Source organism: Macrobrachium nipponense, chromosome 19 (assembly GCF_015104395.2).
Source record: "Macrobrachium nipponense isolate FS-2020 chromosome 19, ASM1510439v2, whole genome shotgun sequence".
Taxonomy (NCBI): domain Eukaryota; kingdom Metazoa; phylum Arthropoda; class Malacostraca; order Decapoda; family Palaemonidae; genus Macrobrachium; species Macrobrachium nipponense.
The window spans coordinates 58,299,338-58,319,822 of NC_061088.1; the positions used below are offsets into that span (position 1 = coordinate 58,299,338).

Sequence of the window (20,485 nt, forward strand, 5' to 3'; positions counted from 1 at the left end):
AAACTTCCAATAAAAATTTATCTATAAACACTTTTTGCGTTAGTAAAGGCTAGTCTGGAACATGTGTCTCGCCGGTCACGTGAACACTGCTGGACGGGTAAACAAAACACTAAGTTTTCCTACTTCAAAATAACATTTTCTTGTTCCACAGTTTTTAACCTGTTTTAACTAAATCTAAAAAATGAGCACTTAACTTTCAAATGTCGGCAATTCCATGATTGATTTCAAAGAAAAAATCTCAAAATAGAGGAGCACTGGCAGTATAGTCTTTTGTGTATGATGACCAGAAAGAGTAATGGTTTGTTGTCTTTTGCCAGCCCGAAGTTCCGAACATAAAACAAGAGGGCTGATGAGGATGCGCAATAGTCACTTCTACAGGTTTAGACGTAGGAAAACTGGGTACAGCTTTCGCTAAAGACGAGAAAAAATGCCTTCTTGTCTTTTGAGTCCATTATACTCTATCACTTGTCATAGTGTTTAGCATTACGGCATAATACCCAGCTAAAAGATATTTCTTTGATATTAGTCTGATCACCTTGGGGTGCTGGCACACACCAGGACGGGTTAACTCCTTAGAGGACGAAACAACGACTACGCTATCAAAAATGCATTTAAAATTTTTGAACATCAATATCTTTGAAACCAACCATACGATTTTAATCTAGTCTTGACCATTTTAAAGGAAATTTATCTGGGTATCATATACCCAGAAATCATGCCATTAAGTAGAGCGGGCCGGCTTGTTATTTTACCTGATTATAATGATTTTTGAGGTTGAATACACTTATTTTGGCCATTTATTAATTATTAACATCACAACATATAAGAAATGTTACATATACTAAAAAAAAAGTAGTGTTAAACACCAAACAACATAAACACGTTCAATATAAAAATAAAGGTAAAACCTCAATTAAAGTTTTCAAACATCAATATTGATCACACCAACCATATGTTTTTAATCTAGTTTTCACAATTTTAAAGGAAATTTATCCCTATACGATATATCCAAACATTATGGCATTACTATATATTATACTTAAGCTGTAGCATAAAATGTAAGGTAAAAGTACAGGTAGCAGGCTTGCTATTTTTCTTGATTATTACGATATTTGTGGTTTAATTTAATTTCTTTGACCATATCTTAGTTATTGACAGCACAGTTGTCAGAAAAAAGCACAGTCTTTGTCTGCTTGTCAACATGATTATCCTCGATGGCATAGTTAACGCAACTCATCTTGGAAATTTGTGTGTCCACGGTTTTTTAATATAATAAGCAACACTAGTGCTCCGCTTGGGTGTTGGCAATGTTTGTTACAGATACAAACAACATCCTTAAGATCATCACTGTCTGAACTACTAACACTATCAAGTACAGCTCTAGCTTGTGTTGCAAGCACTTTATTATGCACATAGGCATAGTAGCTTTATCAAAACACCCAAGAGCACAAGTAGGTCCAATTTTACATGCTTATACTTCTTGAAGTTAGGAGTCTATCAGCAAGTATAAGCCTTACCTTCATTACTTAATTTTTTAGCAATAATTATTTTCCCAACTCAACAATAATTCACTTGTATCACTATTTATAGATTCACCTTCACAAATAACAATCATTTGTTGATCAGTATTATTAACACTATCAGCCCTTGTAAATAAAATATCTAATTACTACGAAAATACTTGTAAAAAGTGAAAACAATAACAAAGCATGATAAAATAGAAAGGTTGGGACGAATAGAAAGATCAAGATAAAGTCTCTGTGTCCTCTCTTAAACAAGATAAGAGCAGCTTCAAGCCAAATTAGTCAATACAAATGCGAGCCCAGTCTAAAAGCGTTTTCATTGGTCTCTGAGACTGAGTGGGAGATAGGTAGAGAGAGACAACAAATGCTCACTCTCCCATACGTCCAGAACGCACCACCCCTGGTTTAAAGGGACGGTGGAGATGCGCCCTTATGCAAGCGAGTTTCTTGGCAGAAGTTTCTACTTTGCATATGGGTGGAAAAGTACTTGTGTTCAATAGCATATTAGACCATAATGTTTTAAGCCAAAGGTCATATATGAAGTACTGATGGGTATAGGAAAGATTGAGAAAAAATGTTGTACTGCTAACTCTATTTTGGCCACGGTGGCGATTACGCCCTTGCTCTGCCGGGTGCCTCATATATATACGTATATATATACGTCTATATATTATATATATATATATATATATATATTATATATATATATATATATATCTATATATAATATATATATATATATATATATATATATATATATATATATATATATAATATATATATATATATATATATCTATATATATATATATATATATATATATATATATATAGATATATAATATATATTATATATATATATATGATATATATATATATCTATATATAGGATATATATAGATATATATAGATATATATAGAATATATAGATATATATATATATATATATATAATTATATACAGATAGATATATATAGATATAATAATATATATATATATAGATATATACACGCAGGAAGGTTGGGGCATCTGGAATGCCGTAGATTTAAAATGAATAGGATGGAGAAAAGCCAGCGTAACATCATACATGTATTTTCCACAAATTTTCAAGACTTTGGGTCTCATCATCAGGGCTGTAAAACATACAAAACATACAAATTAAAAAAGACTCAGTTTAATTAATTATTATATTAATAAAAATGGAAGTACATAAAAGTTAAATATAATAATTTAAAAAAATGAACTAAAAAAAAAAAAAAATTTATATATATAAAAAAAATAAAAAGTGAAGAAATCTTAAAAGTTAGTACCTATCTCTATGGAGTTAAAAAACTGAGTGACGTTGTCTGGTTTGGAAAGAAGAACGTCAACTATGCTATATATAGGACTGTGGAAGAAGTCTGACCATTTAATGGGGGCACAAGCTGTTTGATTGTTAATGACTCCAAAACAGAGAGAGAATAGTCGTGGGCGCTTGGGTGACAATACGAAAATCCTTATATGAAAATGATGTTTTACATTTATTACAATGTTCTCGTATGTAAGAAAATTCTTTCGTTTTCAAAGTACATCCCGTACGGTGACTGACTCCGAGATGAGAGTCGATTCTGACTTTGAGCAGTCTTTTGGTGGCTCCCACGTATTTCCTGATCTTACATTTCGGGCAAGTAAAGCAATATACCGCCAAAGACCGCATCAAAGCCGGAAGTTTATCTTTGTGGGAGAACAAAGAACCCAGAGTTTTAGGATTTTTTGCTATCAACTTAAGATTCACAGCTGGAAAAGTTTCCTGAATGACTTTTTGTATTTGCACCTTAAATGTGTTGGACTGAATGAAAGGTATCGATGCATATATTAATAATTTAGGCACGTTCGGTACAAGTTGACGTGGCTGAAATTTATCATTTAAAAAGTTATTGACATATTTCAAGAATAAGGCTGGAGGATACGAATTATTTTTAAAAAACTGAAGTAAAAATTGTATTTCACTATGGAAGTTATGCCAGCTGGAAGACAACGTATAAGCACGATGCAATAGCGTGGAAATACTATTTAATTTTTATTTTTTTTATATATATAAATTTTTTTTTTTTTTTTAGTTAATTAATTAGTTAATTTTTTTTGTTAAATTATTATTATATTTAACTTTTATGTACTTCCATTTTTATTATATTAATATTAATACTGAGTCTTTTTTAATTTGTATGTTTTGTATGTTTTACAGCCCTGATGATGAGACCCAAAGTCTCGAAAATTTGGAAAATACATGTATGATGTTACGCTGGCTTTTCTCCATCTATTCATTTTATATATATATATATATATATATATATATATATATATATATATATATATATAATATATATATATATATATATATATATATATATAAGGGATTTTGACGTAGGAAAAATCTATTTCTGGGTGATTGGCTCGTGTCGCCCTATGAAAGTATCCTTAATATCATTCCTTCTAGGCAAAATTAATCTAAAATTACCAGAGAAAAACAAAATTAAGAAAATGTCAGTAAAACTGACTCGCTCACTCTATAAAAGAAGTGTCGGTATGAGAATAGGGGCGAGTGGGATCACTACCACGAGTCATTCACCATTTAGACCTTCCAATCTAAAATCCCCACCAGAGAGAGCTGATACGAAAGGGTGATGCGCCGCTACTACTACTACTACTGACGCCACGGACAGCAGCGCCCCTAGCAGTCATCCTTAATCTTTAGACATACACGTTGTGCGCATTTTTTCTCTCGTGCCGTGTTTTCTTCGGATTTACCACTCTATTCATCATGGAACGTGCTGCCATCGCATCGGCTAAGTTAAGTGCCTCATAAGTAGTATTTTACCGTATTTTAGTCTTCCAGGGACCAGTATTTTCCTTCCTAATAGGTCATATACGGTCTCCCGGTTGACTCGTGGCGGCGCCATGCCGCCTCATGTTAAGAATTCCCGGTCTCCCATACTGGGACTTCTTATACTTATGGGCTTACTATATCACGTTCATCGTTTATTACATCGTTTTTATAGCTAGGACAGCCCTTTTACCATTTCTCTTAGTTTGGTATTTAGGGCTATTCTGTGTTTTCTGGCCCAGCATCCCGGCTCTTGCTCTTCATCGGCTATCGCTGGCTCCGAGTAGTCAACTGTTCCTCGGAACAGTTTGCCTCCTCCTGGGCTTTTTTTTCTTTTACTAAAAGTGTCTTTTCCCTCTTTTACGATGTATTATTAGTTTTATTTAGGGTTGTAAGGCTAGCCTAGGTGCATGTCCCATGTGTTGGTACAGTCTGGTTCACGTGGCCCTTCCATGGTTGTGTTGCTATCGCGGCTTAGGCCACTTGCGGTCACGTGTTCCATAGCACCTTACCCTTCCCCTTCCCTCCCTACCAGGTATAGGGAGGGGTCTGGGGGACTCCTTGGTTACCATGACAACCACAGTAGCCTTCCTCCCTCTTTCTCTGAGGAGGCCAGGAGCTCCCTCCCAGCTGGGGTATAGGGCGACCACTTGTCTCGGGTACCGGGTCACCGAGCAGGTAGTTGTAGGGACGGGGAGGGGTAGGCCACCCCCCCCCCTCTCTCTCTCCTGCTGCGTTACGCCGGGAACCGCCCCCCTATTGCTCAGTCCCACCCTACCCCTACTGTAACGAACGGAGCCTCAGCTGCAGCCGGGGCCCCTTTGGTTATAGTTCGTCTGGCTCCGCCAGCGGGCGGGGTGGTCATTACTAGTGGTCTGTTGCTTGCCTACTATATCCTCCCTTTTTCCTGCTACCGGAGGAGAGCTTGCTTCTTACCCGGGCACTCTTCTAGTAGACGGGGAAAAGATTTATACTATATATTTCGTTATAAATATAAGGATGTAACCTAATTTTACGGTGAATTTTAGTATTAACTAACTTTGTGTGTACCATCTCCGTCGTTCTCCGTCGTGGTTTCATGGCTCACCACCACACCTGGTTGGATATTTTCTCCTGTCTACGGCGTAGCCTTAGACAACTCCAACCGCCTAGTTACCACACGTATTATGGCGGGGCTCTGGTTTAATCTAACTTTCACGCTCCGGCATGCAGCGGAGCAATTGTTAGGCTGTAAGTGTGCTCCTGATACTTATGTATCTTTCCACTTACAGGCTACCAACTGTCAGGTCCTGGGTTGTAACGCGACGCTTTACGACCCCTGCGCCCACGATGAGTGCAGGACTCACGCCCCGTGTGCCACGACCCACAACGCTATGATCGTCTGGCACCCAGAAGCCTGCACCATTTGCTATGACCTTGTCAGTCAGCTGTTGGGGGGGGTAAGTCGACTTTTAGACTTCTTGATCGTATCACTAATAACACTTAGTCATAAGCTTGTTAAACCACGTCCCCGCCGCTAGAAGCTTCATTTCGCCTTCTCTTTCAGGCTGCCGCTGTGAAGGAAGTCGCCTTAGCAACCCTGAAGGCTTGGGTGGGCGGCTTCGGGAAGAACGCCACCAAGGGCCAGCCGTACATCCTAGATAAGAAGCTGGCCGTTCAGATCTTCCCCGGCGGCAAGTCAACAGGTTACGTTGATCCCATCTCAGCAGCCCCTCTCATCGCTTCCATACAACAAGAGGTGCAGCAGTCGTTCGGGTCCGCGGCCACGCAGGAGCCGGTCCCCAGACGTCGCGAATTTGGACCTGAACATTGAACATATGGCGGTAGGGGCAGAGGATTTGTTGGTTGAGGTAGGTGCGTCGGGCGCCCAAGGTCTTTCCTTGGGCGCTCCTGGATCTTCTCCTGTCCCTTCTACTGCTTCTTTCCAAGGCTTTACGGGATCTGAGATCCCTACCCGCTCTCCCGCTCTCTCTGTACCCCCAAAGGTGAAGGGACAGAGAGAACAGAAGACCCTCCACAAGACGACTTCTAAGAAGTCGTCGTCGTCTTCTTCAGCAAAGAAGTCTTCGACTTCCTATGCTGACGCGGTGAAGGCAAAGCCGAGCTCTTCGTACTCTAAGAGCTCTAGAAGCAAGGCTTCTAAGGAGAAGGCTCGCGCTCCAGCCGAGCCAACGCCTTCTCCGGCCTCCACCGCATCCACTCCGGCAACGCCGGTTGGAGTAGCGGGACCGAGCTCCTTTGATCCCACTGCCTTCTCAGCAGTGGTGATGCAACAGGTGGGAGAGATGGTCGGCTCGCAGGTCTCCGCCCTCGGAACCAGGTTTGAACAGATGTTTGCGCAGCTGTCAAACACCCTCAGTCAGTCGGGCCAATCCATCCAAGATCTCTCTAACAGAGTTAGAGAGAATGAGGACCGAGTAGCTGGGCTTTCTCAGGTTCCTCAACCAATCTCCCCAGTAGCAGGTACTGGCATTCTTCAGCTACCTCCATATGAGTCCCTACCAGCCTTCTCCATGGAGAGTGGCCGCTTACGCTCCATTCAAGGACGGCATGATCTCTGTCCCGGAGTGTGGAACTCGAAGGATAGAGGACTTCGAGTTTTATCCTCCGGGATTAACTCAGCCTTTCATTGGATATGCTAGGCTGACCGTGGCGGCCCTCACTAGAGAGGACAAGATTTCCCGAGAAAACGTGCTGTATAGTAGAGAGCACGCACAGCGGGAATGGGTTCACTGCCTAGAGGACTGGGAGTGTACCAACACTAAGCTCCAGGCTTTCAAGAGTCCTTTCACTATTTTTGCGACGGAGGAGAAGGCTTCTCTTCTGTTCGCTACCAAAATAGTGGAAGCGACTCTTCAGGCAGTCCTCAAGGATGAGCCCATGCCACAGCTGAGGGAAGCTGATTCTACTTCTCCGCTCTTTCCAGCCTTTGGAGAATTGTGGGAGAACTTGCCTGCCACGTTCACGATTGGTAAGCTTAAGCCAGACTGCGCAATGGACCAGTTTGGCGAGAAGCTTCCAAGGCTGCCTGATACTTTGATTCAGGCAGAGTTCGATGCTCGAACTAGGTTTGGGAGGTCCCTCAACTCCTTGATTATCATGGAAATGGCGGCACTGTCTTATGGCACAGAACCGCTATTCAAGATTCTGGCCAAGTCTCAGCTCCAAACAGTTCAGACGGATGCTTTCGACTTCTTCCAAGCTAGGAGGAACTGCCGAAAGCACGTTCTGCAGGAGTGCACTATTAGGCACGAACCTAATAGACTCCTGGCTTCCAGCATGTGGGGGGCGGACCTCTTCCCAGAGTCCGCTGTGAATGAGGTGCACCACGAGGCTGCTAGGCTCAACCAGAGCCTTAGGGCTAGGTGGGGCATCTCTTCTAAGAGGAAGCAAGAATCCGCCCCTGCTGCTGGTAAGAAACTCAAGAAGTCTGGTAGAAGGTTCCAGCCTTACCAGAAACAACAGCAGCAACAGCAGTTTGTTCAGGCCGTCCCAGTTACCCAACAGGGACAACCATCGACTTCGAAACAGGCCCAACCCATCCTCCTGTTGTCCCCTCAGTCACAACCCTCAACCTCCTATGCAGTCTCGCCGGCCTTCAACTCTATGTATGAAGGTCAGGCTTACCCAGCCTTTAATAGGCTTTCGAGAGGTAGCAGGGCGAGAGGCCACTTTCGCCAGCGTGGCACAGGGAGAGCGGCAAGGGGAAGGCAATTCAGAGGAGTGCGCGGAGGTCAACCCGCCCAACAACAGTGAGGCTCCCCAGGTAGGAGGGAGGCTGTTCCTCTTCCGTCACAGGTGAGGGTTCAGCAAATGGGCACAGAGCATCGTGTCCAAGGGATTGGGTTGGAGTTGGATCAAAGATCCCCCTCCAATCAAATCATTTTATCAGGAACCATCAAAGGAATTGACAGATTACGCGGAGGAACTCCTTCAGAAAGGAGCTATTGCGAGAGTCAAGCATCTAAAATTTCAAGGTCGCTTATTCAGCGTGCCAAAGAAAGGCTCAACAAAAAGAAGGGTAATCTTAGACTTGTCAAAGCTAAACTCTTTCATTCGTTGCGACAAGTTCAAAATGCTTACCATCTCGCAAGTAAGGACCTTACTTCCCCGTGGGGCCGTCACATGCTCCATCGATCTTACAGACGCATACTATCATATCCCTATAGCCAGGCACTTCCGCCCATTCCTAGGCTTCAAACTAGGAAATCAGACGTTCTCATTCAAAGTGATGCCCTTCGGTCTGAATGTAGCCCCCAGGGTATTCACGAAAATAGCAGAAGTGGTAGTTCAACAGTTGAGAACTCAAGGGATAATGGTAGCAGCATACCTCGACGATTGGTTGATCTGGGCACCAACGGTCGAGGAATGTCTCAAAGCCACAAAAAAGGTAGTTCAATTTCTGGAACATCTGGGGTTCCAGATAAACAAGACAAAATCCAGACTTACTCCAGAGTCTCGTTTTCAGTGGCTAGGAATCCAATGGGATTTGTCTTCCCACAATCTGTCAATGCCGGTGGTCAAAAGGAAAGAAATAGCCAAGTCTGTGAAACAATTTCTCAAATGCAAACAAACATCAAGGAGAAACCAGGAAAGAATCCTAGGTTCTCTTCAGTTTGCCTCAGTGACAGACATCCTCCTGAAAGCAAGGCTGAAAGATATAAACCGACACGAGCTGAGCCCAGAAATATATATATATATATAGATATATAGATATATATATATATATATATATATATATATATATAGATATATAGATATATAGATATATATATATATATATATATATATATATATATATATGTATATATATATATATTATATATATATATATATATATATATATATATATATATATATATATATATATATATATATATATATATATAAAGGTTTTTTTTGCCACGAAGGAAAAAAATGAAAAAACGAGTTGGCCGAGTACTTTCGGTCCTATTCGGACCTTTTACTGAGGCATACTGATTTTACAAAGAACACCATAGTCAAAAGAAGACTTAATAAACAAACTGACACTACCAAATTAGCCATAAGGGCAATTTTCACTCTACAGAGAGGAGGAGGAGTCATAGGCTAGCCACACCTTGAAGGATACCCGCGGTAAAAAAGTGATTCTTCCAGAAAAACAGTACATTTTGAAAACAACACGGGAGCATATACAATTTAATATCATCAATTTTTACACAAATTTTCCCAACAAAAATTATTATCAATGAAAAGACGAAAGAAAATATAAATATATATATATATATATCGAGCAAGAGAAAGAGGGAGAGAAAATATCGAACCAGAGAGAGAGAGAGAGAGAGAGAGAGAGAGAGAGAGAGAGAGAGAGAGAGAGAGAGAGAGAGAGAATTAATAACTATATACACATGGGACTAATTTATTAGTTGTTCATTTATTTTGAGGTCCTTCATAAACATCTTACAAATATATGGGTCCAAATGGTACATTCCCAGACTAAGATTTAGTCTCTTTATTAGTGATTTGTATATTTGCCGATTCCAGTAAATTTCTTGAAACATAATCATTAGATCTAGCAATTACCGAGGTATCACCCCAATTAATACAATGAGATTTTTCACTCAGATGGATAAACAGTGCATTTGAAGTCTGGGCTGTTCTAACTGAATACATATGCTGCTTAACCCGAACACATAAATTTTTACTAGACTGACCAACATAAAACGATGGGCAATCCTTACAAGGAATTTTGTAAATGATGTTGTTATTTGTTACGGGACTATTCTTAATTAGCATATCTTTAATGGTATTGTTATAAGAGAACACTACATTAACATTAAATGATTTAAATATTAATTTTATGGTTTCAAATCCACGAAAATAAGGTAAGCTAAGTACATTTTAAGGGATTTCTTTTTCATTAATAGCAACATTATAAAACTTTTTATGAGCTTTTTGATAACATAAATCAATTAAATGAGGTGGGTAGCAGAGATCGTTTCCAATCTTTTTTATGTATTCTATTTCTTGGTCCAGGTATTGTGGACTCGTGATACGCAAAGCGCATAGGAACATAGAAGAAAAAATTGAAATTTTAATATTAAGATGGTGGCTAGAATAAAAATGTACATATGTTAAATTATTTGTGGGTTTTCTATAAATACTGAATTTGCATTGGAAAGATTCTCTATGTATTAATACATCTAGGAAAGGGATGACATTGTTATTTTCAATTTCAACAGTGAATTTTATGGATGACACTAAATTATTCAATTTAGACAGTAAATCATTTACATCGATACCTCCAGGTAAGACTACTAAGATATCATCGACATATCGGTACCATTTTAAGGGGATAAGTGTGATATTCGGGAGGTGTTGTCTCTCAAAAAATTCCATATATAAGTTTGAAAGGAGAGGTGATAAAGGGTTACCCATTGCCATACCAAATATTTGTTGGTAATATTCTCAATTAAAAATAAATCTGCAATCACAAATACATAACTTAATTAAGGAAATTATGAGACTAACGGACATAGGCAATTCATGCAGTACAAGTTCATTACTTAAATATTCTAGCACAGAGTCAATAGGGACTTTTGTAAACAAAGAACATACATCAAAACTGACAAAAATATCGCTAGGGTTTAGTACAATGTTATTTAATTTTTCCACAAGATCAAGAGAATTCCGGATGTGTGAATTAGATACAGTTCCTAGTAGCAGGGATAACAGTTTAGTAAGATATTTAGATAGCTTATAAGCAATTGATCCTACAGTACTAATAATTGGGCGCATAGGCTTGTTTTCCTTATGAGTTTTGACTAGGCCATATAAATAAGGTAATGAGGGACACTTTACTGTTAACTGACACAAAAGTTCTTTTTTATCTTTAAGAATTTGTTTGATATTGATATTAAAGTTTTTTATTACTTGGTCCAACGGATTTTTTTGCGAGTTTTTTGTAAGTTGTTTCATCCTCTAGTAAAGTATGCATGCGTGATATGTAGTCAGTTTTGTCAAGAACCTCTAAACTATTGGATTTATCAGCCTTGGTAATGTGTAAGCTATTATCATTCTTCAATTCTTTTAAACTTTTTCTGTAGCGAAGTTATCTTCATGGTAGGCATGCGTTTTACGTTGGTCAGTCTAGTAAATATTTATGTGTTCGGTTTAAGCAGCATATGTATTCAGTTAGAACAGCCCAGACTTCAAATGCACTGTTTATCCATCTGAGTGAAAAATCTCATTGTATTAATTGGGGTGATACCTCGGTAATTGCTAGATCTAATGATTATGTTTCAAGAAATTTACTGGAATCGACAATTATACAAATCACTAATAAAAACAACCTAAATCTTAGTCTGGGAATGTACCATTTGGACCCATATATTTGTAACATGTTTATGAAGGACCTCAAAATAAATGAACAACTAATAAATTAGTCCCACATGTATATAGTTATTAATTCTCTCTCTCTCTCTCTCTCTCTCTCTCTCTCTCTCTCTTTGTCTCTGTCTCTGTCTCTGTCTCTGTCTCTGTCTCTCTCTCTCTCTCTCTCTCTCTCTCTGGTTCGATATTTTCTCTCCCTCTTTCTCTTGCTCGATATATATATATATATATATATATATATATATATATATATATATATATATATATATATTTATATTTTGTTTCGTCTTTTCATTGATAATAATTTTTGTTGGGAAAATTTGTGTAAAAATTGATGATATTAAATTGTATATGCTCCCGTGTTGTTTTCAAAATGTACTGTTTTTCTGGAAGAATCACTTGTTTACCGCGGGTATCCTTCAAGGTGTGGCTAGCCTATGACTCCTCCTCCTCTCTGTAGAGTGAAAATCGCCCTTATGGCTAATTTGGTAGTGTCAGTTTGTATATGAAGCCTTCTTTTGACTATGGTGTTCTTTGTAAAATCAGTATGCCTCAGTAAAGGGTCCGAATAGGACCGAAAACACTCGGCCAACTCGTTTTTTTCATTTTTTTCCTTCGTGGCAAAAAAACCTTTATTTATACATAGCATCACGTTTTATATACTTCGTGATCAAGTTCATATATCATATATATATATATATATATATATATATATATATACTGTATATATGTATATATATATATATATATATATATATATATATATATATATATATATATATATATTATGTATATATAAGGGATTTTGACAAAGGAAAAATCTATTTCTGGGTGAAGACCTGTGTCGCCCAGTGAAATGTACCTATAGCACTCATTTCTAGGTATAAATAAATGCTAAATATGCCAGAGAAAAAAGCCATATAGATTACCAGAGTTACTACCTCTGGATCAATCACCCTCATAGGGTGTCGGTATAGCATCAGGGGCGAGTGGAAGCCACTATCACAGAAACTTTGCCAATTAGCTCTTTCCTCTCTAAAAATCCCCCGCCAGAGAGGTGCCGTTACAACGGCTACCTTCCCCTCGTCAGTTCTACTTCTGCTAAGAATCCTCATTCCTGAAATACGCACCAAAGCTTGGGCCAGCTAAAGGTTTCAACCGTGATACATAAGCCTATCGGTACACATCAGGAGCGAAATGGTAAAACTTCACTACAACAGTAGCGCTTACTGTGATGTGCAATAGTGCTGAATTAAGATATTCATTGAAAAAATCAATTAAAATAAAAAATAATAAAATTGATAAGCCTGAGTAACGCAGTACCTTGATGTAAACATGGAGGCTCTCTGGATGAGATACGCACCATGCAAACATCTCAACTAAAAACTTCTCAATTAAGGACAAAATCCCTTATATATATATATATATATATATATATATATATATATATATATATATATATATATATATATATATATATATATATATATATAAACAATATACTCAACTTAGATGAAGATGCTTCTTGATGATCACAAGACATAACAATAAAAAAATAACTCAAATGATCACAGGGAAAAAACACCTTGATCACGTAGCGAGCGGGCTATAAAGGAATGAGGAATCTTGGCAGAAGTAGTAGTGACGAGCGGAAGGTGGGCGTTGTAACGGCACCTCTCTGGCGGGGGATTTTGAGAGATTAAAGTGCTAATTGGCAAAGTTTCTGTGATAGTGGCTTCCACTCGCCCCTGATGCTATACCGACACCCTATGAGGGTGATCGATCCAGAGGTAGTAACTCTGGCATTCTATATGGCTTTTTTTCTCTGATATATTTAGCATTTATTTATACCTAGAAATGAGTGCTAGGTACGGTACATTTCACTGGGCAACAGGTCAATCCCAGAAATATATATATATATATATATATATATATATATATATATCATATATATATATAATATATATATATATATATATATATATATATATATATATATGTATATATACATATATAAAATAAAGGTTTTTTGCCACGAAGGAAAAAATGAAAAAGTGAGATAGCCAAGTACTTTCAGTCCTGTTCGGACCCTTTACTGAGGCAAACTGATTTTACAGAGGACAACATAGTCAAAAGAAAGTTTAATATCCAAACTGACACTACAAGATTAGCATTAAGGGCAATTTCACTCTACAGAAAGGAGGAAACACCTGAGGGTAGCCACACCTTGAAGGATACCCGCGGTAAACAAGTTATTCTTCCAGAAAACAGTACATTTTGAAAAAAACACGGAAGCATATACAATTTAATATCATGAAATTTACACAAATTTTCCCAAAAAATTATTATTAATGAAAAGACGAAAGAAAATAAAAATATATATATTGAGCAAGAGAAAGAAGGAGAGAGAATATCGAACCAGAGGGAGAGAGAATATCGAACCAGAGAGAGAGAGAGAGAGAGAGAGAGAGAGAGAGAGAATTAATAACTATATACATGTGGGACTAATTTATTAGTTGTTCATTTATTTTGAGGTCCTTCATAAACATCTTACAAATATATGGGTCCAAATGGTACATTCCCAGACTAAGATTTAGTCTCTTTATTAGTGATTTGTATAATTGCCGATTCCAGTAAATTTCTTGAAACATAATCATTAGATCTAGCAATTACCGAGGTATCACCCCAATTAATACAATGAGATTTTTCACTCAGATGGATAAACAGTGCATTTGAAGTCTGGGCTGTTCTAACTGAATGCATATGCTCCTTAATACGTACACATAAATTTTTACTTGACTGACCAATGTAAAACGATGGGCAATCCTTACAAGGAATTTTGTAAATGATGATGTTATTTGTTACGGGACTATTCTTAATTAGCATATCTTTAATGGTATTGTTATAAGAGAACACTACATTAACATTAAACGATTTAAATATTGATTTTATGGTTTCAAATCCACGAAAGTAAGGTAAGCTAAGTACATTTTTAGGTATATCTTTTTCATTAATAGTAACACTGTAAAACTTTTTGTGAGCTTTTTGATAACATAAATCCATTAAATGAGGTGGGTAGCAGAGATCGTTTCCTATCTTTTTTATGTATTCTATTTCTTGGTCAAGATATTGTGGACTCGTGACACGCAAAGCGCGTAGAAACATAAAAGAAAAAATTGAAATTTTAATATTAAGATGGTGACCAGAATAAAAATGTACATATGTTAAATTATTTGTGGGTTTTCTATAAATACTGAATTTGCATTGGAAAGATTATCTATGTATTAATACATCTAGGAAAGGGATGACATCGTTATTTTCGATTTCAACAGTGAATTTTATGGATGGCACTAAATTATTCAATTTAGACAGTAAATCATTTACATCGATACCAACAGGTAAGACTACTAAGATATCATCGACAAATCGGTACCATTTTAAGGGGACAAGTGTAATATTGAAGAATGATAATACCTTACACATTACCAAGGCTGATAAATCCAATAGTTCAGTTTCATGGTTCTTGAATGACGTTCTCAAACTGGCTTCAGATACTGACAACAATTCATGCAACTATATAATGTTGTTGAGGAAAATATTATTTTTATTAAGCCTGGCCTCAGGAGCCAGAATATCAGAACTGTCGGCCCTTTCCAGAGCCTCTGGTCATGTAGAATTTCTGCCCTCAGGAGAAGTCCTATTATCTCCAGATCGTAGCTTTTTAGCAAAAAATGAGGATCCTTTAATGAGGTGGACTCCTTGGAAGGTCCTCCCTCTTCCCCAGGACTCTTCTCAATGTCCAGTGACGGCCTTACGAGCCTATCTGTCCAGGACATCATCTAGATCCTCAGGCCCACTCTTTATGAGGGAAAAAGGTGGCACTATTTCAATAAAAGGGATTAGACAACAAATCCTGTACTTTATTAAACAAGCTAATCCTGATTCATTCCCCAGAGTCCATGACATCAGGGCAGTAGCCACCTTTATTAATTACTTCCAGCAAATGAATTTTGATGATTTGAAAAGGTACACGGGCTGGAAATCGCCGACAGTCTTCAAACGTCACTACTTGAAATCCTTGGAATCTCTAAAATTTCCAGCAGTGGCAGCGGGAAACATAGTTTCCCCTGACACTGTCTAGTAGTTGTAGTCGAAGATCCAGATCTCCTTTCTACCTGCCTCTCCCATATTTCCCCTGACCTTACCGTCAAGCTCAATCATGTTTTGGGCCTTAGCTGCCTAGAAAGGCTAAATATGGTGATGTGCCCATTATTTTTTTGCTAGGGGCACTCACACTTGTAAATATTTCTACTGACTATGACTGTTTGGTGATGTTCTCCCTTATTTTTATGCTAAGGAGACTCACTTGTATATATTATAAATGTTTACTAATAAATATTAGAACTGTTGTGAGTTATCCTCTCTTATTTTTATGCTAGAGAGTCTCACTAGTACATAACTGTTCATTCAAATCTAGTTTTAAGTTATCATAAGTTAGCCTAAGTTTAGTTTTAAGTCATATTATAATTTTTAAGGGGGCCGGCCGGCTAATGCCGTTTTTTAAAGACAGGACTTTGAAATTCATACCACTTAATAAGGTGACTTGGGACATCTCCAAACCGCATATGATTTTCGCCTCTGACCTTCGGTTTTGTGACACCAGTGCAATTTATCCCGAAAATAACCATTTTTCCAATTCTATCTCCTCCCTTGATATTTAATATTAAGACCTGGGATTACTACCATATATAGACCTGATGTCGACCTCCAATCAAATGGAGAGTTTTTTTCTAAGTCATTTTTTTGCTAGATATGAATTTTTCAATATGGTAAAAAAATAAACCCTATAAATCACGAGAAAAACATTTATAAAAAAAAGACGAAACAAAAATTGGAAAAAAGGGCTCTATTTGATTGTTCTATAATGTCTTTCTGAGTTATATACCAAATTCCAATGTTATAGCTTTCAAATTAAGTGAGGAGATAGATTTTGAAGGTCAATAAGTATAGTTTTGAGATACGGGCGTTCAAAGTTTTCCTTCGTATTTCTATAAAGACAATGTAAATAAATAATGACTATTATGAATGTATATTTCTTTTTTGTGTATTAATAAACCAAAACTATTTTATTAATCATAATTTAATCATAAATGATGATCCCTTTGCTCATATATCGTAGCCTGGGGCACTGCTTGAGGCAAGATGGGGCACTCCTTCCTACTTAACCCCCTCTCTCCCCTTCACTAACCCGGCTTATTACAGTGAATTTTCTTCTGTATGTAAGCGAGATGTTTTCCTTGTATTTTCCTCTTTGGCATGATGACATTCTTGCCGAAACAAAGATAAACAAACGTAAATGCAAGAGAATGTCAGAGGTGAAACTCGAAGGTGTACTCTCTTTTTACAAAGAAAATTTAATAAATCATGATTATTTTGAATTTCATATTCCATTTTGGGTATTAAAAAACCAAAACTATGCTATTTATCATAAATGAAGATCTCTCTGCTCAAAGATCGTAGCCTTGGGCACAGTGTGACGTTTGCTGTCAGGCAAGAAGGGGGCATTACTAGGCAACCCTCCCCTCTCTCTTCACTAACTACGCGTATATTATGATATTCTGTAATAATACTTGAGCGATTTTTCTTCATCTGTATGTTAGCGTGATGTTTTCCTTGTCTTTTCCTCATTGGCATGATGAACTTCTTGCCGAAACATACATAAACATACGTAAAAGCAAGCGAATGTCACGAGGTGAAACTCGAACGTGTAATCTACTTGAAGTCTATGGTCCAACTGATTCATGATTGAACCAGATACTCGCTTCTGCGAGCCACGGAATCTCTACAGATGCCATTTCTCACAATTTCTTTGCCAATAATTATCAAAATTTATGATAACAGAAGAAATATTGCATTTTCTGGTACGGATGAATGTTTTACTAATTACCCTGTAACTACGAAAGTAAGAGGAATTTTGACGAAATATTTCGTATACGTATTCTCATTTGCCATATGAAGCTCCATGAATTTTTTCATGACTTTGCATTTTTCGCCCTATACCACCACCATATATAGGGGTTCCGGCCGGCCCCCTTAAGGCTAACACATGTTACATTATGTTAAGTTTAATTTATGTATGATAACTCTGTAATTATTTCAACTAGATTATAATAATTTTGTTTTCTTTTTTGTTTTCTTGAGACCTTATTTTACTTCTCTCCAATCTTGTGCTAATTCTCTGGTACTATTTCACGAAGCGACACGGACTGAGCCCAGAAAAGGGATTTTGACGTAGGAAAAATCTATTTCTGGGCAAGGGTCCGTGTCGCCCAGTGAAATCCCCCCCTATTTCTCCCACCCTTGCGCCCAAGATTGGTCTCTAACTTCAAGGATGGCCATGAGAGGCGCTCCGGTCGGCGTGGGAGGATGTGCAGTAGTAGTTGCCGACGCCGGCCGTGTATCAGTTCTTTCAGGGAAGGGGATTTTGATGTAGGAGAATTCTAAATGGCAAGAGGTCCGTGGTAGTGGTCTCACTCGCCCCAGTACCATACCGACGCCCTCTTTTTATTTAGGGTGAGCGAGTCAGTTATTCTGACATCCCCCTATTTTTATTTTTCTCTGGTAATGTTAGTATTATTTATCTAGAAATAATGAACTTAAGGGATTATTTCACTGGGCGACACGGACCCTTGCCCGGAAATAGATTTTTCCTATGTCAAAATCCCTTTTCTATTCAGGCCACCATCTTAACATAAAAATTTCAATTTTTTCTTCGATGTTTTTACGAGCATTGCGCATTGTCAGTGCCCAATATTTGGATCAAGAAATTGAATACATAAGAAAAATAGGGAAAGATTTATGTTATCCTTCACATATATTAGATATTTGTTATAATAAAGCCCACAAAAAGTTTTATAGTGTAACACGGAGAACGAAAATTCTTAGAACATTCTCAGTTTGCCTTATTTTAAGGGATTTGAAGCCATTAAATCATTGTTAAAAGCCCTTAAGGTCAACCTTGTTTTTTCCTATAATAACACACTAAAAGGAATGTTAATAAAAAATGGCCCCAGAGAAAGCAACAACATAATATATAAAATTCCATGTATGGATTGTCCCCCATTTTATCTCGGACGGTCGAGCAAGGGCTTAGAAGTAAGGTTAAGCCAAAGAACTGGGCAAACATCTAATACAATATTCATTCATTTAAGTGAAAACAACCACCGAATAAATTGAATTGGTAGTTCAGTAATTGCAAGGTCAAAAGATGTCTTATCATGAAATCTTTTAGAATCTGCTTTAATACAACTCATTTCTCATTGTAATTTCAATATTAGTCGTGGCCTGTTTCATTTAGACCCTTGTATCTGTAACATGTTTAAGAATAACCTCAAAGATATAATTACAGACTTAAATAAAAATTAATTGCCTTAGAGATATCTTCGTTGTATATGTATGTTTAATATGTATTGTGAATATGTTTTTGTTTACCAAAGTTCTGAATAGCTGTCACCTATAATAATCCTTTAATTGTCTTGTCCTTGTGTCTGAGCAGATTGACTTAAACTTTTAATTGTACCAACGTTTATGCTTGTTTGGGAAAGTTACTCATCTTCCAGGTGTGTTGGATTCTAGGTACTAATCTCTTTATAATCCCTATCTGTCAGTTATTCGACCTTTCTTGCATTGCCATTTCCTCATGTAAGTCAGTTCATCTGCAAAGTAAACGATGTTTGAACGTCGAAAGATCTCGCAGAAACTCCATTTTCCCTCGTAGCTTATACCTTTATTTATGGATTTATCATGTTCTTAACTTTTGTGATTCAGTTATACATATACATATATATATACATACAATTATATATATATATATATATATATATATATATATATATATATATATATATATATATATACAGTAGTACCTCGATACGAAATTAATCAGTTCCGAGGCGCCTTTCGTATCATGAGGTTTTCGTATCTTGGACCACATTTTACATGTAAAATGGCTAATCTGTTCCAAGCCCTCCAAAAACACCCCAGTAAATTTCATAATAAAGCTAAATTGACCTATAAACAAGTACAAGAAATATTATAACTGCAACATAAAATGTGGAAGCTTACCTTTCGAGTGAGGCTATCTCCAAAAGTGGCGGCAGAGGAGGAAGAGGACAAACGGCAGATACGTACACTTAACTTTACGAAACACATAAAAAAATGTCAGAAAAACAAACTAAACTTTACAAAACACATTAACAAAACTGTAACACTTAACTTCACAGAAAAAATTAAAATAAAAAAATTTTGTCTTTTTTTTTATTTTTACATTTCTTTTTACTTTTTTATAATTTACGTAATTTCAATTTCTTCACCACCGAATGGATGCCAGTCTGTTTACGGAATTTTTCGAACCACCCATGAGAAGCCTTGAACTCTGGGGTTGCCGTTGATGTCCCCTCTCCGCCGTTGTCTTCGGCTTGGGCAATCAAATCGCCGAAAATAGCGCTGGCCTTCTGGCAGATTGCCGTCTCGGTTATCGTATCGCCATCGATTTCTTTGTCCTCGATCCATACAAGAAGCAGCCTTTCCATTTCATTATGCACATGGCTCCTCTTGTTGGACAAAATAGTCACGCCCTTGGAAGGTTTAGCTGCTTTGATGGCTTCCTTCTGCTTAAGGATGGTGCCTATCATCAACGGATTTCGGCCGTATTCCTTAGCGATCACACT

The 20,485-nt window shown here is 37.4% G+C and overlaps 1 protein-coding gene across 3 annotated transcripts in view; it reads right to left on the bottom strand.

Annotated features, from left to right (window-relative positions):
• The window catches only part of LOC135217351 (WASH complex subunit 4-like), a 953,363-nt gene that overhangs the window by 526,765 nt on the left and 406,113 nt on the right, over positions 1-20,485 (bottom strand). The window lies entirely within an intron of this gene.